This window comes from Lissotriton vulgaris, chromosome 10, assembly GCF_964263255.1.
Source record: "Lissotriton vulgaris chromosome 10, aLisVul1.2, whole genome shotgun sequence".
In the NCBI taxonomy this organism is placed as follows: Eukaryota; Metazoa; Chordata; class Amphibia; order Caudata; family Salamandridae; genus Lissotriton; species Lissotriton vulgaris.
In genome coordinates this window covers 381967344-381991188 of record NC_141698.1, presented here as the reverse complement: position 1 = coordinate 381991188, position 23845 = coordinate 381967344, and positions in this window count along the sequence as shown.

Genomic DNA, 23845 nt, shown 5'->3' with positions numbered 1-23845 from the left:
ACTCCACGCTTCTGAACAAAAATATCATTCCCAAATAAAAAGAAATTATTGTTCAAACACCAAGTAGTTAACTCAATTAATACCTTGTTATGGCAATAACAATTGATAGGTCTCTTGCCAAGAAAGAAATCGAGCGCTCTTAGGCCAGATGTATGCTCTATGCTCGTATAGAGCGACTCGATATCCAAGGTGATCATTAACATATCACTGCTCCATGGAATATTGTTAATTTTAGCAATGAAGTCACTGGTGTCTTTAACATAAGTAGGTAAATCTTTAACCAAGTCCTGCAGGAAGTAGTCAATATACTGTGTAACATGCTCAGCCACCCCCCCAATGGCTGAGATGATAGGCCGACCAGGGACTGGTTTAACCTGCTTATGAATTTTTGGGAGTAGATATATATATATGCAAAGATAGAATCCGATCCACTGAATTCAGACAAGCCCACAGTTCATCCGAAAAAGTTCTTTATTCGGCAGGCACAGAGGTCAAGAGATAACGCGTTTCGAACAACAAGATGTTCTTGGTCACATGACCCGCGTTTTTTCACAACCCACTATCTAAAGGTGTAAACACATTTAATCATAGACATAAACAACATTTCTCTTTAAAAACTCAGAGCAGTGTTTAAGCTTCTGTATCAGTTACAGTCACTGGCAGAAATGTATACAAAGTTTCTCAATGTAAACAAAGTGCAAATAAAAGAGAAAGTGCCCCTTTTTTATAAATTGAGATTCAAATTAACACAACCATCTCTCTTTTCATATCTGAAGGAGGAACTCCGTTCACAAGTGTGATTTAGCAAGGTCCAAAAATTACGGTGCAGTACCCGTATACATCATAATGCATGAATACTCCAAGGACAAGTATGGTATAGTACCTTAAACCTATTCCATGCAAATAACTCTATATAGGATTCTACAGGTGTCAACTGTGATAATACACACACAAAAAAAAAACATTGTAGGAAGAACGTAAATATCTCAAGCATGGACGTCGCTCAAAAGTAGTATCCTCTTCTTCACAACCTAAAGGAAGGAGAGGAAATAGTTCAATGATTTATCCAGTGCAAGAGAAAGGCAGTCTATAGAGTTCATGATAATACTCAGAGGACCTACTTAATTGCATGTTACACAAACTACATCATGGCTAAATAGAGACTGGTTTCACATGTAAGAGAAAGGGGTTTAGGGGGTGAGAATGTGCGGGAAGGGTAAATAAAACAAGAGGTGTACTATTTTAGGTGAGAGTTCAGCTGTCCTATTTTTCACAAGGGAAAACATTTTTCTAAAGATGGGAATGTAATTCCTCGTCCATATTTAAACCAACAGGGAAACGGGTGCCTGCCAAAAGAATCAATCTTGATTCTAATTTGAGTAGTGCTCCCAATCTGTCACCACCCCTGATGCTGTTTTTGATAGTGGCAATTCCTATGTAGTTTGCTTTAGAAGCATCACTCTGGTGGAATTGACTAAAATGCCTACCTGTGCTGTTAGAAAAGTCTTGGTTAGTAATCGCTTGGAAATGCTCGAGGAAACGTTTCTTGACAGGTGCTGTGGTTGACCCAATATACCATAAGTTGCATGGGCAACGAATCAGGTATACAATGTATTCTGTGGTGCATGTTATCAAGGTGTTAATCTTCCATTTCATTTTCGTTTTAGGAAGGAGGATCTCATTACAATTTTGACTATATTTGCAAGCCTTGCAATTTCAACATTTCCAGAAACCCTTAGTTGTTTTCAGCCAGTCAGTCTCTTTGGGGGGCTAGGTGACTCTGTACTAGGCAATCCCTCAATGAATGGCCACGTTGATACGAAATGCCCGGTGAGTTGCCAATGGCGTTTCTTAGTATGGGATCTTGCCTCAGTATGTCCCACCTATTTCTCAGTATTTGTCTTATCTGGTTAGACTGGTTGCAGTATTTGGTGATAAACCTTGAGGTTCCGTGACGGTTCCGTGACGACTTGAACCCGTGTTTTCAAGTTTGTCGGAAATACCTAATATTGGTATCAGTGAACCGCAAATGATCCATTTAGTATATCCTAGTGTTTTCGCTACGCTACGAGCAAGAGCACTCCTTCCATTGACATATTTCTGATATACCCATGGCATCCATCTTAGATCATGGCCGCCATTTTGTGTTTCCTTGCCCTCACATATGCAATAGCCTCTGATCACTTCATTCACTCCACTTTGATTAAGGACACGTAGCCTTAGCCGGAGATTCACCTCTTATATGACACGTGCACCTTAAACCAGATCACGCTGTAGCTGCATGACTCGACAAAGGCTGCCTCCTCTGCCCGAGGCCAGTCCTGCCAAACTGGTCTTCGTGTCCATTGTACCTGATCATGATTAGGCGGCCGAAGCCGGTAGCCTTGCCCATTTACGACCCACAAACATCCCTTATCCCACTTTTCTATCTTCCACACCTGGCTCTGTTTCTTTCTTTCTGAATCTTTATTAGGGGGAGGTAACGAACTTTACGATGAGGCGGTCCGGGTCCTGAATGCAATATTGACAGGGAATTGTGACAAACTAGTGGGAACCCCTCTCTTCGCAATGTTTGGCCTCAGATATTATCGACGGTTCCTGTGTAACACCAAATATTTATTGTTTTAGACACAAAGGTTTTGGGAATGTATTACATGTAAAGAATTTGCCCCTAGCATAAAAAACCGTATATAAGGAGCAACCCACTTTGTACAAATCGAACAGGCTCCTAGTCTCTGCCCGTGTGTAGATTCTGTGACTTCTGTGTCCCTGCAGTAATAAACCTTTGGTCTTTGACGCCACCATCGAGAAGCCCGTGTTTCTGTTCATTTGTGCACCAAGGCAGGTGGAACTCCGGGGTCTTTGGGTGTTGTACCCTGACACCTCTGGACGGAACCAAAAAGTCCAGAACTCCAATTGGCGCCCAACGTGGGGCGACGTCATTCGGTACCGGTCCAAAAGCCTGAAGAGTTCGAGAAGCTTCGTGTGAAGATTCCTGAGGGAGGCGCCCCACTTCATCGATCCCGGCATATCGCAAAAGTGGCCCGAAGTTCTCTTCCACGAGGGTTTCCCGTTCAGGACGGCTGCAGTGGGCCGTTGCCTTGACCGTCGCCCTGTCTTGGACCCGAAGTGGTGCAGTCCTTAGTACGGCGAAACGTGACGGGTTTCTCCTTGGTGACGTCTTCAGTGACTCAGTTAAGTATTTAGTGATAGCTAGCTGGTTACTTTGTGAGGATTGTTAAAAATCCTTGATCGGTTCTTGGTTTGGTTTGGTTTTGTCAGATTATCACTGGTTGTTCTAGTTACGATAATCTATCTGGTTTAGTTTTGGGTATCGATACATCAGTTCGTTTTGGTAGGCCTAAGTTCTTGGTTCGAGTGCACATATTTGTTCCGTGTTTGTTTGTTTTTGTGTTCCGGACTGAAAATGGTAAGTCGGAAAATGTTGTCTTGCTTTAGTTGCAACAGTGACTCGCGATTGGAGGACTCTTGTCTGGTTCCTCCGATTGGGACTCCCCTATATGATTTATATTGCAAATATGGCGTAGGTCCTATAACTTATAATGAGATATGGGTCCGCTATTGTAAAAAGGATGGTGTCCTTAGTTGGCCACTGCATGGTAGTTTTGAGCAAGAGATTCTCGACAATTTAGAAGCGAAATTGTTCAAGAAGAAAGCCCGGCCGGCAATGTTTGATTCCTTCCGTTATTGGCGGAAAGAATCCAAACAGAGAGAAATGAGAAGGTTGAAGAAAGAGCAGAAAGAACAAGAAGAGTTAACTCTAGAGCAAGCGACTAAACAGTTGCAGGCTTACGAGTGTGAGAAGGTCATAGATGTAGCCATTAGAGAGCATAACTTAGCGATTGACAAGTGCTATCCTGCCTTGCCATCGAAAATGGCTAAGATACTGGAGGACTCCGAAAACGATCCTCTGCTATCTTATCTGTTACGGTCACCTCCACCGTATGCACAAGGTGCTACGACTCCACTCGTCCCGAATGTTCAATTGCCGGTTGCTGGACAACCTGGTGCTCCTGCTCCTATCCCTCAGAATCAAGTTCCTGTACTTCCTGTGATGAATGTGAATGTTCCTACAGCTCCTCCTCTTCCTACACTGCCAACCCCTATACCTACCTCTGTACCTACTGCTCCAGAAACTATTTTCCTCGATACTCCTACTGCTTCCTCATCTATTCCTACCTCCACTGCATTCTCTATGTCTGCGAGTGTACTAACTCCACTTTCTGTTCGTCGAAGAATCACTGATTCGGTTACTAATATGCTGTCTCCTATATATAAAACTTTGATTAAGACTCCTACTCCTGACTCTGTTCAGAGACGGAGTCAGCTTCCGAGTACTGAGGAACGGGGAGTTTTAGATTCCACGGCTCTCAGATGGATTTCGAAGGGTAGAAGATATAGTACAAGAGATGTGCTAGACACATTTATGCAGTGGGGAGAACCAACGCAACGATACGTCTTTGATGAGATGTGCTCGTTGTTACGTGAAGAGATAGAAGAAGACGATGTCGAATCAGATTTGGAAGATTTAATTAGGGTTCAAAAAGAATTTGCTGCTGGAATGATAGTGGGTGAGAAAATAAAACAAGCGATGGAACTCATTTTAAGTTTAAGGAATGATCCATCTCTTCGTTCACCGAGAGATTTAGAGAAAGGTAAAATGAAGCTAAGTCGCCAATATCCTATGAGGGAGGTTCCTCCAATTTGGCGCGAAGCTGTGCAAGCTGACGCACCGAATGGTGTTGTAGCTGCTCCAGCACAGTTCCAACGAGTGTGGATACACATTCCATGGAAGCGAGCAGAAGTGTTAGCAGTGAAACAGGCCTTGCCAGATCCGCGTAAGAATCCAGCCGGATATTACAAGGAATTAACACAGACAGTTGAGGCTTGTATAATGAACTTAGCCGACATTGATATGTTGTTTGGTAATGTAGTTCCGCAACCAGTGTGGGCTAAAATTCGTAGAGAGGATCATCAGGCTGCTTTAGGTGGTGATTGGGCAGCTATCACTGCAGCAGATAATCAACAAATAGGTGGTGCGAAACCCGAACCTTTGATTGCTAATCTGCCAGGTAGAATAATTGATCTGATGAAGACTCTGATGCCAGCATTGCGTGTTAATTGGGACAAGTTGTCAGCATGTAGGCAAAAGAAAGACGAAAGTGTCTCGGACTTCTTCACGAGGTTCGAAGAGACTTTTGTAGATCATAGTGGTCAGGACATGAGTACAGAAGGAGGACAAAGATTGTTTGTCGATAAATTTGTGCATAATTTGTTACCTGAATTATGCAATAAATTAAAAGACTCAGAAAGTGCGTGGGCTGTATCTACGACAGCGCAAATACTTGCGACTGCACAATACTACGAAAATAGAGATAAAGAGGAAAAGGAAAAATCAGAAAAGAAAACGAAAGATTTAAAAACTAAAGTTCTTTTGCAGCAGGCGTATCCGCCTCGCGCGAATCAGACTAATACGCAGCAAAACACATACCAAAGGGCAGATTATAGTACATCAAGACCTCAATATCAATGGAATCAATGCGCGTACTGCAAGAAAGAGGGTCACTATAAAAATGAATGTCCGATCTTAGCTCAAAATAATGCAGCAGCAGCTCAAAGAGGTCGTGGTGGTTTTGTGCAGAATTCTAGAGGACGAGGACGAGGTACTATGCCTCCACAAACGAATGATCGTCCCTCCAATCACTTTGATCAGAGAAATGGACAATCTGTTCAGCAAAATAGATCACAGCAATATCTTGTTGAAGATTATTGTGAAGTAGAAGAGGGTTTTCAACAAAATGTGTACTAGGACAGCCATGGACAGAGAGAGGGAGTAGTATCAGTTCCAGTGGATCAGAGTGGGCCTTATGTCGCAGTAGCAACATCAGGTGTAGTCGAACCGTTTCTGTTGGATACTGGTGCCGCAAAAAGTTCTATCATGCATGCGAAACTCCCTGGCGCACCTTTGTCTGGCTCAACAAATGTTTCAGTAGGTTTTTCAGGCGCCCCTGTGTACAACCCGATATCTGGTCCTTTGTCTATTTCTGTTGGACCGTGCCAATTGAAAGCACCCCTGATTTTGACGACAGGTTGTAATGAAAATCTGCTTGGTTTAGATTTGTTAAAACGACTATATGCGACATTGTACTGTTCTCCGGAAGGAGTACAGCTTACACTGGGTAAAAATATCACCTCTCCGATGTACTTGTCAATGGACGCACTCCCGCCGGAGCTACGTTCACTCCCTGATTCTCTTTGGGCGACTGGTCCTAATGATGTAGGTCTCCTAGAAATTCCACCACATGTAGTAACTTTGAAAGCAAATGTGAAATTTCCAAGAATTCCCCAATATAAAATATCGAGTGAAGGTGAGCGTGCACTTTTATTGATTGTGCAAGACTTGATTAAGAAGGGTGTGGTTGAAGAAACTAGAGGAAATGTCTGTAACAGTCCTGTATTACCGATTCTGAAACGAACTGACCCTACAAAACCTCCAGTTTATAGGTTTGTCATAGACCTTAGAGAAGTTAATAAGATTGTAATTCCGCAGTTTCCTGTAGTACCAGACATTACTGCCTTGTTAACATTGATACCTGCTACAGCTACATGGTTCTCAGTTATTGACCTAAAGAATGCCCTTCTTTAGCATTCCGATAGCCGAAGAAAGTAGGGATATTTTCGGCTTCTGTTTAGGAGGTCGAAGTTTCAGATTTAAACGCGCTCCACAAGGCTATTGTGAAAGTCCATCCATTTACAGTCAAGCTTTAAAAAGTCAGCTAGATTCTTTTGTCCTTCCTCCAGGTTCTGCCCTAGTACAGTACGTAGACGATCTTTTAGTGGCTGCCGATGACAAGGAAACTTGCAAAGCAGCTACAATTTCCCTATTGCATCATTTGTCTAATTTGAATCATAAGGTGTCTCCTTCCAAGATGCAATACTGCTGCCAAGAAGTGACCTACCTAGGTCATCTCTTGTCAAAGGAGGGAAGGAAGTTGACCCCAGAAAGAATAAAAGCAATTACGCAGATGAGTGTTCCGCGCACACAGAGAGAGGTACGTGCCTTCCTAGGTATTACCTCTTACTGTAGGCAGTGGATCCCAAATTTTTCTCTTTTAGCAAAACCATTGGTAGCTTTGATTGGGAAAAATGTTCCGAGTCCGGTGCCATGGTCTGATGAATGTCAAGAGAGTTTTACTGAATTACGAAAAGCATTGTGTTCAGCTCCTGTATTGGGTACACCTGATTACAGCAAGCCATTCACGCTCTACGTTCACGAAAGAGAAGGTTGCGCGTTGAGTGTTCTGACACAGAAATTTGGTGATAAACAACGCCCTTGTGCGTATTTTTCATCAACATTAGATCCGGTAGCCAGAGCGTTACCTAGTTGTTTGAGGGCTACAGCGGCAGCTGCGGCTTCCATTCGACAATCTGCTGGTTTGGTGATGAACAATATGCTAGTGGTCATGGTTCCTCATGCAGTGGATACACTCATGAACCGAACGAAGACACAACACCTTACTAGTGCGAGATTATCTGGTTACGAGCTGACATTATTAGCGAGTCATATTCAGATCAAAAGATGCAATGTATTGAATCCAGCACCATTGTTGCCGACTGATCAAGAGTCGAGTGATTCTGAGCCACATGACTGCTATTTCAAAACGGAGGAAGAGACAAAAGGACGTATCGATTTGAAAGATACTCCCCTATCCGACCCAGATGGTACGCTATATGTGGACGGGTCATGTTTTAAATTGGAGACTGGTGATGTGACTGCTGCCTACGCGGTAACGACTTTGAAGACGATTGTGGAGACTGCAAGAGTGAGTCAGAATTCTGCCCAAGCTGCAGAATTAATAGCTCTAACGAGAGCGTGTGTTTTAGCTAAGGGAAAGAGAGTGAATGTGTTTACAGATAGTCAGTACGCATTTGGCGTGGCCCATAGTTTTGGCCGGTTGTGGAGAGAAAGAGGTTTCATTACGTCCCATGGGACTAAGATCCAACATGGTCAGCTAGTTAACGACTTGTTGGAATCTCTAACCTTACCGACTGAAGTTGCGATTGTGAAGTGCAGTGCTCATAAAGCAATCACGGATGATGTTGGTCGTGGGAATGCCTTTGCTGATGAAACTGCTAAACAGACAGCTAGAGACATGATGAGTAGAATGTACGTTGCTACTTCTGCAAGATGGATTGCTGAGTCTGGAATGTGTGAGGACACTATGGAAAGTGTGAAAGAGATTCAGAAAGAAGCGACTGAGGAAGAGAAACGTGTATGGAGAGAAAGTACGGGCAAGTTGGACTCGAATGGATGTTGGATTGATTTGACAGAACAGCAGCGCTGGATGTTGCCTGATGCGTATGTGCTTGCAGTAGTGACGATGGCGCATGGAGTTGCGCATATAAGTTCTAAAGGGATATGTAAGATGTTGGCTCCGGTCTGGAAGAATGAGGGAATCAATAAGTGTGCAGAGAGAGTGGTGAAAAATTGCATGGTGTGCTTGATGCATAATCCTGGCAAGGGAACTCCAACTCCAGCTGGTCATTTCGCTCCTCCTTCCTGCCCCTTTGAAGTGATTCAGTTAGACTTCATTCACATGGAACGCTGCAACAATTTAAAATACGTCCTGGTGGTAGTTTGTGCTTTTTCCAGGTGGATAGAAGCATACCCACTAAAAGACAACACTGCCCTATCAACTGCCAAAATTCTTCTCAAGGAATTTTTCCCTAGGTATGGAATGCCACGGATTGTATGGTCAGATAACGGAAGTGAGTTTATAGGGAAAGTTATGCAGAGTGTGTGTGCTGGTCTAGGATTGAAACAAAAATTCCATAGTGCAAACCATCCCCAATCTGCTGGTTTAGTCGAGGGTTACAATGGCACTCTGAAGCTTAAGATAGCCAAAATACAAGCATCCACAGGTTTAGCCTGGCCAGACGCACTCCCTTTGGCCTTGTTATCAACGAGAGCAACAGTGCATTCTAGAATAGGGCTTTCTCCATACGAGATTGTGTTTGGCCGCCCGGCAAATATCTGGGGTGTGCCAAGGCCTAAACAATTTTGCTCCATTGAATATCCTATGTTGATAGACTACCTTTACGACTTGACTGCTAAATTAAGTCTTATTCATCAACAGGTCTTCGATGCTTTGCCAAAACCTCCGGAGAGTCCAGGGCATCAGCTGAAACCCGGCGACCACGTGGTGGTCAGAAACTTCGCGAGGACAAAGAATCTTCAGCCTCGCTACATCGGCCCCTTCCTGGTCCTACTGGCAACGAGGACAGCCGTACGTGTCGCTGGCCGTAAGCACTGGATTCACGCTTCTCACGTAAAGCGTGTTCCTTTGCCACTGCCTTACGACGACTGGGTGAAGAAGGGAATTGGTGCCTCCGAATCTGAAATCACTCCGAAGTTTATCCCTTTCAGCGATGCCGATTTGATTACTGACACTTTGAAACTTGACTCTCCTCCTGAAAAGACTCCTTTGAACACTGAACGTTTGTCTCCAGCATCAGAAGAAACTTTGCTATCTGCGAACTTAAACTCTGCAACAGCTGCTAGTGATACATTATTTTCCGATCAGACAGTACCAGCGAAGAAGAGATACAACCTTAGAAGCCATAAAAAGGACAAATAAAGCAGGCAACTGCATATTGTGATTTTGATATATTGAACTTTTGCCTTCAGCCAGGAAGTTTGCTATTGTTTATTGTTGTTAAAATTGCCTTGCCGTCTGGGTAGCCGTAGGGTCGTGGCTGTGTGCCTAGTTTGAATTTGCAGGGGTCTGACACAAGGTCGATCTTTCTGTTAGTTCTGGGAACTCCCAGGGCTGATAGAGGCATTTTCATCTACGTACACATCATCAGTGGTCGCGAGCGGATTGTAGAAGATGGAGCTTCCTGCGCTGCAACGAAAGAATGTGATTTACGTTCGCAGAAACAGACTTAATAGAATTCTTCACAGCAAATGTTTCTTGATGCAATGTGCCGTTACATTTTTGATTGTTTTAGCAACATTGGTGGGTGGAATCGTCTTTAGCATAAATTTGATTTTTGTGCCAGTTTCTACAGTACCTCCCCTTGATCCTGCTATTTCTACTGTTTCTTCTATACACTCTTTTCACTCGTTTCCGGAACATGAGCAAGCCAGACGCTCAGAATTCACCAACAACACTTTTGTACAGCTCTTGCACCAACACCAACTGGTAGTTAACACTACAGACTGCTGGGTATGTGGCTTGATACCTCACACTATGGATAAAGGTATTCCATATTTGGTTTTGCCTTACAGCTATAATGGATCATTTCAGGCCTTCCAAACCATCTTTGCTTATGCCCTTGAAACTTATCCTCCACGTCCGCCACGTTCCACTAAATATAACTCTGCTAACAAAGCTTTAGTCCAGGGAATTATTGACATGGTCAAGGACGTCAATAATACTCCATCATACCCTAGAGACGAATTGCGAGTATATTTAAGTTGGAATACTTCAGAGTATCGCCTTAGTTTAGGAGAAAGCAAGCGTAAAAGCTCAACTCCAATCTGGGTCGTACCTCACCGAGGTCAGGTCTGTTTGCGAGGTAATGGGAGAAATCCGAGAGCTCAGCTAGGGAGGAGTGAGTGCGTAGAGACTTATGTGTTTCCGGCTAACTCTTCCCCTGCCTTTCTTACTGCTAGGGGTACCTATTTCATTTGTCGAGACAGAGCTTATACATGGTTGCCTGCCGACTTCTCAGGATCATGTTATATTGCTCGATTATTGCCTCCGACATACACTGCTTCACCTGATTACCACAGAACAAGAGTAGCAAGAGGTGTCTTCAGCAAGGAAGATACCGCTGGTCAGGAAGCCGGAGACTTCTTTAAAGGCTTCCTTCCGTTCTGGGGACCTATGGCCAATAGTAGAAACATACGTCAGCTAACACGGGTAGTTGAATCTACTATTACTGAAACTGCTGGTGCCCTTAGCAATCTGACAGCTGAGCTTCAGGCGGATAGGCTCATGACGTTGCAGAACCGTATGGTTCTAGACGTTATACTTGCAGATCGAGGTAGGGTATGCAGAATGATCCAATCGAGCTGCTGTGTCTTTATTCCTAATAATGCTCCAACAGTCTATGAGGCGATCTCTAAGTTGCACAAGATTTCAGACTCCATACATGTAGACAAAGGAAACTGGTCCTTCATGGAGTGGTTTTGGACTCTGATCTCAGCGTGGGGATGGAAGGTTCTAATGGTCATTGGTGTCATCCTAGTATTCCTATTCTCATGTTGTCTGATTATCCAGTGTGGTCCTGCTCCGTGTAGTCTTTGCGCTACGACTTGTCTCAGAAAACCACCTGCGTTTGGAGAAAAGACACGAGAAAGGATGATGATACAGCAACATGTCACTGACCTGATGAGCATAGAACTAGATTCTGACACAGACTGAGTAATTGCCTATGTAAGGGCAAAAGGAGGGTCTGAGGTTCCGTGACGGTTCCGTGACGACTTGAACCCGTGTTTTCAAGTTTGTCGGAAATACCTAATATTGGTATCAGTGAACCGCAAATGATCCATTTAGTATATCCTAGTGTTTTCGCTACGCTACGAGCAAGAGCACTCCTTCCATTGACATATTTCTGATATACCCATGGCATCCATCTTAGATCATGGCCGCCATTTTGTGTTTCCTTGCCCTCACATATGCAATAGCCTCTGATCACTTCATTCACTCCACTTTGATTAAGGACACGTAGCCTTAGCCGGAGATTCACCTCTTATATGACACGTGCACCTTAAACCAGATCACGCTGTAGCTGCATGACTCGACAAAGGCTGCCTCCTCTGCCCGAGGCCAGTCCTGCCAAACTGGTCTTCGTGTCCATTGTACCTGATCATGATTAGGCGGCCGAAGCCGGTAGCCTTGCCCATTTACGACCCACAAACATCCCTTATCCCACTTTTCTATCTTCCACACCTGGCTCTGTTTCTTTCTTTCTGAATCTTTATTAGGGGGAGGTAACGAACTTTACGATGAGGCGGTCCGGGTCCTGAATGCAATATTGACAGGGAATTGTGACAAACTAGTGGGAACCCCTCTCTTCGCAATGTTTGGCCTCAGATATTATCGACGGTTCCTGTGTAACACCAAATATTTATTGTTTTAGACACAAAGGTTTTGGGAATGTATTACATGTAAAGAATTTGCCCCTAGCATAAAAAACCGTATATAAGGAGCAACCCACTTTGTACAAATCGAACAGGCTCCTAGTCTCTGCCCGTGTGTAGATTCTGTGACTTCTGTGTCCCTGCAGTAATAAACCTTTGGTCTTTGACGCCACCATCGAGAAGCCCGTGTTTCTGTTCATTTGTGCACCAAGGCAGGTGGAACTCCGGGGTCTTTGGGTGTTGTACCCTGACACCTCTGGACGGAACCAAAAAGTCCAGAACTCCAACCTCACTTTTAGGGTTTCTGTTTTGGGAATCAGATCAGTAGTAGTTTTAGGTGTTAGGGCTTTCTCTCTTGATATTTTGTCAATTCTAGATTCAGCTTCCTTGAGGGATTTGGTGGAATACCCCCTGGCTTTGAATCTTTCTTTCATCTCCTCCTTAACGTTTTGGAAGTGTGATTCTGTTGAGCAATTCCTTTTAGCTCTCAGGAATTCACTAAAAGGGATTTCCCACCGAAAACTGGGGGGGGTGTATATATATATATATATATATATATATTCACTGAAAAAACCATAGGTTATAGTCGATATATAGTTAGGAATTTGCATTTACAAAACCTTGAAAATTCAATGAAAAAACCATTGGTTTTAGGCCATATATAGTTAGGGATTTGCATTTACAAAACCTTATTTTACTCGCATAAAACCATTGAAATTCCATATCTAGTTAGATGCGCTAACTATATATCGCGCACCCGCAATCCACTGCTGATGATGTCACATATTACATCATTCATGACATGGTCAGTGACATCACTGATGACATCACTGATGACAACATCCAGTGACTGTATGTTTCTGTAAAGTTAAAATATGTCTTACATATTGAAGAATGAGTGGATGTATAAATGTCTGGATGAAGGATTTAGTAGGTGCAACTGATTGTATGAGGGAGTGATTAAATGTGTCTCACTGAGTGCATGGGTTAGTGATTAAACTGTATTAATTTGTGCATCATTATATCTGTTGTTCTGAAAACTGCTGCATGTGTTGATCAGTAGCTATATGAGTAACTATATGGGTTATTGATTGGTTGCCCAAGTATTTGTATGGGAGACTGAGTATGTGTGTGAGTGGCTGGGAAATGTGTGACTCTGTGCATAGATGTGTGAACAGCTGATTCACTAGATGTATGGGTTCAAAACTGCATGTGGAAACAGCTGTATGGGTGGTTGACTGTGTGCATGAGTGTATTGGTGAGTGATTGGATATCTCAATGCTACATGTCAAAGTAAGTACATATGTAAAACACAGTACATGCGAGAGTTGACATATATAAATTACTGTGTTTAAGAGCCAGTGAATGTGTGAGTAGCTGCATGGATCATTGAAAACTTGTATCAGTGATTGTATAAGAGAGTAAATATGTGTTAGAATATGTTTCAATAAGTAAGGTGTGTATAACTGTATAGTTGAGGAATTGGAGGTGTGATTGATTCTTTGCATGACTGTCTAGGTGTATGAGTAACTCCATGGATGAGTGACAATCTGTGAGTGTCTGTTTTCACTGAGTGTATCTAAGGATATATCAGAGTCTGTAGAGGTTCATCGTATTAACACATGAATGATGTCATCTGTGATGTTGTCAGTGATGTCATTTGAGTTGTCATCAGTGATGTCATCAGTGATGTCACTGACCATGTCATGAATGATGTAATATGTGACATCATCAGCAGTGGATTGCGGGTGCGCGATATATAGTTAGCGTATCTAACTATATATGGAATTTCAATGGTTTTATGCGAGTAAAATAAGGTTTTGTAAATGCAAATCCCTAACTATATATGGCCTAAAACCAATGGTTTTTTCATTGAATTTTCAAGGTTTTATAAATGCAAACTCCTAACTATATATCGACTATAACCTATGTTTTTTTCAGTGAATTTCAATGGTTTTTTAATAGCAAATATGAAAAGCTTTAAAATGTCAAGTACGTGATAGATAAAAACTTTTTCGTGTATATGCACGCTGATGTGCTTTGAACGCTGCCCCCCTCCCCTCTTTTCTCTTAGTAGTACTCTCTCTTTGCAGATAGTGAAGAGTAGTTAACGCAGGCCTTTACCCCCGTTGTAATCCGTCCTGCCTGCTTGTCTCTCCATTTGATTGATTATTATCCAAGCATTTACTGTTTTACAATTGATTCTCTTTGGTTCATTCTCTATTTACAAACAAGCACAAAGTCGCAATACTCTGTTTAGTCTTTGCAGATCGTGAAAAATCGTGTAAAAAAATAAAAGTAATCGAGCAAAATCAGTAGGCCACTAATTGGATCTCTTTTTGACCTCGCTAAAATAGAAATATTATAAACAACCCTTCATGAGAAATACGAAAATAGTGAGATGAACTGAGCTCCACACCATGAGGGCTGCAAGACAGCTCGGCTCCGTCACCCATCCCGCCCAAAATAACGACAAACCCTATGCAAATATTAAAAATATAGACAACACACCAGCAAAGGAACAGGGTAAAACATTTTATTAAATAACTATTTACATAACGTTGGTTTATAAGATGATGTCAGTAGTGGACCGATGTGTGAATAGGTCGGAAGCAGCACAAGGCGCCAAGATCCGGATGGCAAGTCCTGGATGTTGGGTGCCATAGTTCAGAGTTCTGAGTTTGAGCCTTTTTCAATGCCTGTGCTTTGTTGTTTCCCCTCCATCAAAAACAAAAAACAAATATAAAACTGTGCAAAAATACAAAAAAATCAAAAAATGTTTACAAAAGCAGTGCTTGTAAGACTGTCTGAAGCTTATTTCCACCTACCGCAGCTTCACTATTCTCAAAGTAAGTGAGGGTCGTTTGTGGACCTGACTGCATTTGAAAACAATGTTATATGGTACCTCCCTAAACCGCTTGACGGAGGCCCCCGAGGGGCGGTGTGATGGCACAGACTCGGAGAAGACGCTTGGCTCCGACCCCCTCCCCAAGTCTTATAGCACTGGTGTAGCCTGAGATCGCCCCCGACATAGGCGGCCGGCTCCCGGGATCCGGCGGAACTTTTTGCCTTTTGATGACTCTTCTATTCTGGACTTTGTCCCACAATCCGTTTGACCTGAAGACACGCTGTAGTGGGGCGCCCCTTTACCGTTTTAGTTGCCATTCCGCCCGCTTTTGCTACACTGTGCCTCTTCCGCCATTCAGCTGTTTTCCGCCCGCTCTTGCAACTACAGTGTCTCGCTCACCATGTAGTTAAGTTGCTCCCGCTCTTGCGGTGCAGCGATAGGCGGCTGCCACAGGACTCTCAAAATGGCGGCCGGCTCTTCGGTTTTGGGCCTGGTCCACTAAAATGGCCCTGGGACACCTTGAAACTCGGACGCTTCCCTGATAGGGCTTGGGTCCCATTCTCGAAAGCGTCCCCTCAGCCGTCAAGATTCTACAAAAGTCTTCGGGGCCCGACTCCCGCAGGCTTCTGGTGGGGAGCGGCTGCCATGTCTGCTCGTGGAATGGACACGACGGAGCTACGAGATGGTAGTGCTCTCATGCTGACGCCAGCTTTATTCTGAAACATCCAGAAACACTGTAGACTACCAATTCGATCAGTTCCGGTAGCGCCCCAACATGACCCGGAAGAGAAGAACTTGCCCTCCCCTCTTTGACTGATGGTTCTTGTTGCCTGTCCCCTCTGTTGTCATTTAACAGAACTTTTTGGACTGCTGAAAGGGGTTGTGTTCCGAACGCTGGTTGGTGGAGACATTTTGACTATATTCTTGACCTACGTTGTCGCGTAATGCGTTATATGACACGCCGCGTTAGCGCACCCGGAAGTGATCCGGGGCGCGGCGCGCAGCGCGTAACGTAAGCATAACAGGTCATGTGACTTGTTAATAAAACTTTTCATTGGTTCATTTTACTTTTGTTATTTTAATGATGAAAAGCTTGGTCATATGACCTAAAAATTACGCTTTTTATTGTTTTCGAACATTTTTTTTTTTAAACATATATGTTATAATATTCCAGGCTAATGTACTTTCCCGGAAAATTTACAACTGTCCTGCAAGTAAAATATATTCCTTTTGCGAGAAAAAGGGCGTTTCTTCGTTCCATGACGGAGCCGTTGAGTAAAAGAGACTCGGCCTGCTGTCTTAGTCGCCGATACGCCTGATTATCAGATTCTTATCGATCACTTTATGTTGCAGGAGTGGAAAACACAACTGCCCTTGACCATTTATCTTTACTACGTTCCTACATATTATACCTTTTATCCGTCATGTAATTGGACTACTTTATTTCACTTGCCTTTTACTGATTCGAAAACAGTGACTAAAAGTAAAAACTTTACCAATGTAAATACTACTACCGTGTTTTGTTTTAAAAACCTTTATTGTGAAAATGTCAGTATACAAATACGGGCCTATAACCACGTGGGCCGGCCACGGAGCAAACTGAAATCGTATATGATGAGGAGACATTTACACTGTAGAGGAACGTAACGAGTGGGCCATTAGGTTGCAAGAACTAAGGTGTCTAACAGTTGCGGAATCGGTGGACGTACATTTTGTAATTAAAATAAGACAGGGCCACTTACAATAAAATTTTCTAGATATACATTTGCGGGCAAGGAGTTACGAGTCCCATTTATACCGGCGCCATTTTGGGCAAGGCCGGGCAGGTCCAAGATATAGTCAAAATGTCTCCACCAACAATCGGCCAGACCAGAACCCCTTTCGGCCCTTTATGCTACAAGATGGTGTCTTCCATTCAGAAAATATTGTTGGCAGCATTTTGAAAGGAAAGATAAACAGCCGTTCTCCTAGTGAGTCTCACATTGTTACATTTAGGAAGAATGTTGAAGAGTAATATGTGGAAAATCTGAAGCCATTTTTCTACAAACTCTCAATCGGCCTTGGATGGAAAAAAAAATCCTGAAGAATGTACAAACTGAAAACCAATTTTTGTCTGTATAGCATCAACAGCAACGCTTGAGTCAGCTTTGTGTCAAGCCGCCATTTTCATTCAATCAATAGCGTCCCCCTGCACACATTCAGGAACCTGGTCGTGTCTTCAGGTGAAACGGATTGTGGGACAAGAAGCAGAAAGGAAAAGGAAAAAAGTTCCGCCGGACCTCGGGAGCCGGCCGCCTATGTCATGGGCGATCTTTGGCCACACCAGGGCAATAGTGAAGCTGCAGCAGGTGCAAAAGAGCTTCAGACAGTCTTACAAGCACTGCTTTTCTAAACATTTTTTTGTATTTTTGCACAGTTTTATATATTTTTTTGTTTTTGATGGAGGGGAAACAACAAAAAACAGGCATTGAAAAAAGCTCAACAGTGCAGGGCGCCTTTGCTGGTTCCGACCTATTCACACATCGGTCCACTACTGACATCACCTCATAAGCCAACGGGGCACCCCACACTGACTTTCAGCGCAGCATTGTAGGATGGCCACACCAGTGCGGCAACTTGCTGGACACCACCTCGGTGCCATCCGGATCTCGGAGCGTTCGAGTCACTGTACCGCAAGAGTGACCGGAACTCAGCTGGTCACGCCGTCTTTCGGCGTAGCATTGTAGGATGGCCATACCAGTGCGGCAACTTGCTGGACACCACCTCGGTGCCATCCGGATCTCGGCGCGTTCGAGTCACTGTACCGCAAGAGTGACCGGAACTCAGCTGAACACGCCGTCTTTCGGCGCAGCATTGTAGGATGGCCACACCAGTGCAGCAATTTGCTGGACACCACCTTGGGCAATAGTGAAGCTGCAGCAGGTGCAAATAAGCTTCAGATAGTCTTACAAGCACTGCTCAGAACTCTCAACTATGGCACTCAACATCCAGGACTTGCCATTCGAATCTTGGCGCCTTGTGCTGGTTCCGACCTATTCACACATCGGTCCACTACTGACATCACCTCATAAGCCAACGGGGCACCCCACGCCGACTTTCGGCACATCATTGTAGGATGGCCACACCAGTGCGGCAACTTGCTGGACACAACCTCGGTGCCATCCGGATCTCGGCGCGTTCGAGTCACTGTACCGCAAGAGTGACCGAAACTCAGCTGGACACGCCGTCTTTCGGCGCAGCATTGTAGGATGGCCACACCAGTGCGGCAATTTGCTGGACACCACCTCGGTGCCATCCGGATCTCGGCGCGTTGTGCTGCCTTCGGCCTATTCGCACATCGGTCCGCTACTGACGCCGCCTCACGTGCCAACGGATTTTCTACGCTTTTTGTAGCCCTATGCCGCATAACAGGTCATGTGACTTGTTTATAAAACTTTTCATTGGTTCATTTTACTTTTGGTTTCCTAAAGATGGAAGGCTTGGTCATATGACCTAAAAATAACACTTTTTATTGGTTTAGAACATTTTTTTTCCCAAACGATGAAAGCCCCACCTTGTTTCTGGATGATTCAGACTGAAGCTGGCGTCAGCATGAGAGCACCACCATCTCGTGGCTCCGTCGTGGTCATTCCGAGAGCAATCATGGCAGCTGCTCCCCACCGGAAGCCTGCAGGAGTCGAGGGCCCCCAAGACTTTTGTAGAATCTTCACGGCTCAGGGGACGCTTTTCGAGAATGGAGCCCAAGCCCTAGCAGGCAAGCGTCCGAGTTCCAAGGTGTCCCAGGGCCATTTTAGTGGACCAGGCCCAAAACCGAAGAGCCGTCCGCCATTTTAAGAGTCATGTGGCAGCCGCCTATCGCTGCACTGCAAGAGTGGGAGCAACTCAACAACATGGTGAGCGAGACGCTGTAGTCGCAAGAGCGGGCGGTAAACAGCTGGATGTCCGCCACCTGGGGAGGCCCGTTCACGCCGCCTCCCCCACGCCCCCCCCCCCCGGGCCGCCCCACGCCAATTTTCGGAGCAGCATTGTAGGATACCAAAACCAGTGCGGCAGTTTACTGGACATCACCTGGGTGCCATCAACATCTCAGCGCGTTCTGCTGCCTTGGGACTATTCGCACAACAGACCGCTACTGACGAGGCCTCCCTCCTCACCACCCTGGACGCCCCACGCTGTTTTTCTTTGCTGCATTGTAGGATCCCAAAAACCAGTGCGGCACCCAGGTGACATCACCTGGGTGCCGTCCAGAACTCAGCACGTTGTGCTGCCTTGGGACTATTCGCACAAAAGACAGCTTCTGACCATTGTTGCTTTTTTTTGTGAAAAATTTTTAAATGCTTTTACAGTTTTTGTTCCGTTCGTTATATTTAAAAGTTAATAAAGTTTTATAATCCTACTTTGTTGGAGTGTTTTTTTTTTTTAAAAAAAGGGGTGAATGGGGCCTTGAATCGGGTTATTGTCATGTGTGGGCTTTGCAAGTGTACTGCTACAGGATCGGACATTTCAAACTCAAATGCACGTTCTTTTTCTTACCTTTCCGAAGCATGGAGCGCAATAGCAGGCAGAGAAAGGGTGATGCAAGTGTTGAACACTGCCTGGCCTGGAAGTTGCTGGCAGTGCCCCCGCCCGCTCCTGAAAGAGGACACACACACACCGCCGCCCCGAGTACTTCACAGATCTTTAAAAGACCATGCGCTTGTTCATGAGGCTTAAATGGTTTATCACCCCTTCTAGAACCCCTGCATCGACCCTCTGACGTTTCCTGGAAGAATTACCACGTAACACAATACCAAGCCTTGTCAGCTGAAACCCCCGAGGAATCGTGGGGCATATTATCAAGGGGGTTTATCTCCGCTTTTTTGGCTTTAAAAGCCAAAAAGCGGAAATAAAATTATCTCCCTATTACCAAGCTGTCGCTAACACCAGTTAGTGACAGCTAAAAGGAGATAGCGACCATCTTGGGCCCCGCTTTGAATGTCAGTGATATTTATCACTAATGACATGCAAAGTGGGCGTGCCAAAATGTTAGCGACTGGAAACAGTCCCTAACATCGCTATCTCCTATTACCAACTTTTGGAGATATTCGCGCTAAGCGCGAATATCTCCAAAAGCTAACACCTGACCTGAGCAGTTCTTAGCCATGTTATCCAATGGGAGGTGGATAACATGGCTAAGAGCATTTGCTCGATAATACATGAATATCGCTGACTTTTCTGCGATATTCATGCATTGCGGCCGTTTTTTATCGCAATTGCGATAAACCTTGCTAATAGCAAGGTTTATCTGCGATAAAAATCGCCGATTTGCGGCGACAATTTTTGTCTCTAAACAAGTTAGAGACAAAAATTAACGCTAGTTGTTGGTAATATGCCCCCGGGTTTTTGCTTGCAGAAATCGGGAGGCGGGAGACTAGCACTGAAATCCGTAGTCTCACGCCTGAATCGGGAGGGTTGGCATGTCTGGATTCTCTACAGCTGGGGCCATAAACTACATCCGCAGGGGTAGGTGATAGCCTGGGACCAGCCTGGCATCTAAAATGGCTGCCGTGCACGACAAAATTGTGGCATTGGAAAAAGGGCAAGATGGCGCAGACAATGTTTATCAATAAGGATTCATTTATAACAAAATATTTTATCGCAGTGACAAATTGGCGGTCAACACTTCCTGATTTCCATCGAATCGAACGTTAACAGACGTCACGCAGCAAAAAAAAAAAAAGCTCACGCACAGCCGCTGGAAGAGATGTATCAACATATATGAGCCTCCTCAGCCACCCTCAGGAAACATAGGGGATTAGGATACATCTCCCGCACCCCCTTATACCTAGTAATTTAATTAAAACGAAGCACAAAATGGCGAATTCCCGTTTCGCTACCAGTTTGCGGCCCAGTTCGTGGCCCGTGAAGCGCTTCTACCGTGAAAAATCTTTTTTTTTTTATTTTCCCCACGGGACCCTTTAATAACCCCAACAACATTCCTAGGGGGTCAAGAGGAGTATACCTTGCCCCCTTTCATTAAATTCCCCCTTCGTTTTTCACCTCTTCTTCTCTCTCGATCCTACCGAGAGATAAGATGGCGGCCGCTCCGGACTGTTTAGAATGTTGACAGACACCGGAGAGCCAATCAGCTTTCTGCGCGCAAAGTTCCGTTTCGCGAAAAGTAAGCGAACCGGACCGCAGCCCGGAGCGCTGTTACAGATATATATCTTGTTTTGAACATTAATTTCTCAAAAACTACTGGAGCACATATATTGAGACCTAGCAAAGGCACATCGGGCTAACAGTCCCTACAATTTTGCCAAGTTTCGTGCAAATCCATTCAGCCGTTTGAGCTAAAAGTGAGTCCAACCGCCCTATGGAAATTAACATGGGAAAAACGCGTTTTGGGACCCCCCTTTTTTCTCGGCCCCCCCTCGACAAAACCCCCCCAAATTTTCAAGGGCTGCTCAGAAACAAAATGTGCCATTTTTCTGAAAATTTCAGCCGATTCCGTCCACAAACGCCAAAGTTATTAGACATAGAATTTTCAAAAATCCCATAGGGAATAAATCCTAACTATATATACCTACTGGCGATAGCCAGTAGGTAATAGGTTCTGTGACAGGGAAATTGGTCTTGATTTATGAATGGTGTAGATATTATCCAGGTTTTTCTCTGTCCCTGTAGTGGTCAAGAATTATAACAGGCAGCTTATATTGCAAGTAATGAATTATTTGCATACAAAAACATGCCTGTTAATGAAATTGTTTTCAACTCCTTAATTTTGGTTCATATTTATGTTTTGGTTTTGCACTTGCACTTTAAAAACAAACTTAATATATTGTTTGTACTATATTAACCCAAAGCAAGATCGCCTCCGTACAATTTACATCATTGGGGTTGGTGAAATGTCCATCGTTTGTTTTCATGGTTATGACAACGCATGAAGGGTTAAAAATGGTTGTGTTACACAATGGTAGTCGACACTGAAAAAGCCGCGAGGCGAAACGCGTCTGTCGATAGGGGGGAGAAGACTAATGCACCGAATGAAGCATTCCTAAGCTTTAAATCTGCTCCGTGTGCGCCTTTCATTTTGACGAGCCAAGAAGTGCCTGCTGCGTGAAGCAATATATATATATTCAATGAAAAAACCATAGGTTATAGACCATATATAGTTAGGAATTCGCATTTACAAAACCTTATTTTACTCGCATAAAACCATTGAAATTCCATATATAGTTAGTTGCGCTAACTATATATCGCGCACCCGCAATCCACTGCTGATGATGTCACATATTACATCATTCATGACATGGTCAGTGACATCACTGATGACATCACTGATGACATCTCAAATGACATCACTGATGACATCACTGATGACATCTCATTTGACATTACTGATCACATCACTGATGATATCATTCATGTGATAATACGATGAACCTCTTCAGACTCTAATATAACCTTAGATACAATCAGTGTAAACAGACACTCACAGACTGTCACTCATCCATGGAGTTACTCACACACCTAGTCAGTCATGCAAAGAATCAATCACACCTCCATTTCCTCAACTATACAGTTATACAAACTTTACTTATTCAAACATATACTAACACATATTTACTCTCTTATACAATCCCTGATACAAGTTCACAATGATCCATACAGCCACTCACACATTCACTGGCTCTTATGCACAGTTATTTATATATGTCAACTCTCACATGTACTGTGTTTTACATATGTACTTACTTTGACATGTAGCACTGAGATATCCATTCACTCACCAATACACTCATGCACACAGTCAACCGCCCATACAGCTGTTACCACATGCACTTTTGAAACCATACCTCTAGTGAATCAACTGCTCACACATCTATGCACAGAGTCATACACCTCCCAGCCACCCACACACACACTCAGTCTCCCATACAAATACTAAGGTAACCAATCAATAACCCATATAGTTACTCATATAGCTACTTATCAACACATGCAACAGTTTACAGAACAACAGACATAATGATGCACAAATTAAGACAGTTTAGTCACTAACCCATGCACTCAGTGAGACACATTTAATCACTCACTCATACAGTCAGTCATGCACCTACTAAATCCTTCATCCAGACACTTATACATCCACTCATTCTTCAATATGTAAGACATATTTTAACTTCACAGAAACATACAGTCACTGGATGTTGTCATCAGTGATGTCATTTGAGATGTCATCAGTGATGTCATCAGTGATGTCACTGACCATGTCATGAATGATGTAATATGTGACATCATCAGCAGTGGATTGCGGGTGCGCGATATATAGTTAGCGCAACTAACTATATATGGAATTTCAATGGTTTTATGCGAGTAAAATAAGGTTTTGTAAATGCGAATTCCTAACTATATATGGTCTATAACCTATGGTTTTTTCATTGAATTTCAATGGTTTTTTAAATGCAAATTTCTAACTATATATGGTCTATAACCTATGGTTTTTTCAGTGAATTTCATTGGTTTTTTAAAAGCTAACATCTGTAGCTGTAAAATGTATTATTCTTTAAATCCCAAAATATATTTAGATGTTTATTGATAATTTTTTTTTTAATATTTTTTTTCTTCGCTTCTAGTTCGCGAACCGGGAAGCTTTCCGTTAGCTCATCTTGATGCCGCGATCTAGTCCGCGAACCGGTCAACGTTACGTTAGCGGAACAGTGACGCGCCGCGGAAGCGCGACGTATCACGTTATCGCGTAATGCGTCTAATGACGCGCCGCGTTAGCGCTCCCGGAAGTGCTCCGGACCGCGAACCGGAAGCGATCTGGGACGCGGCGCGCG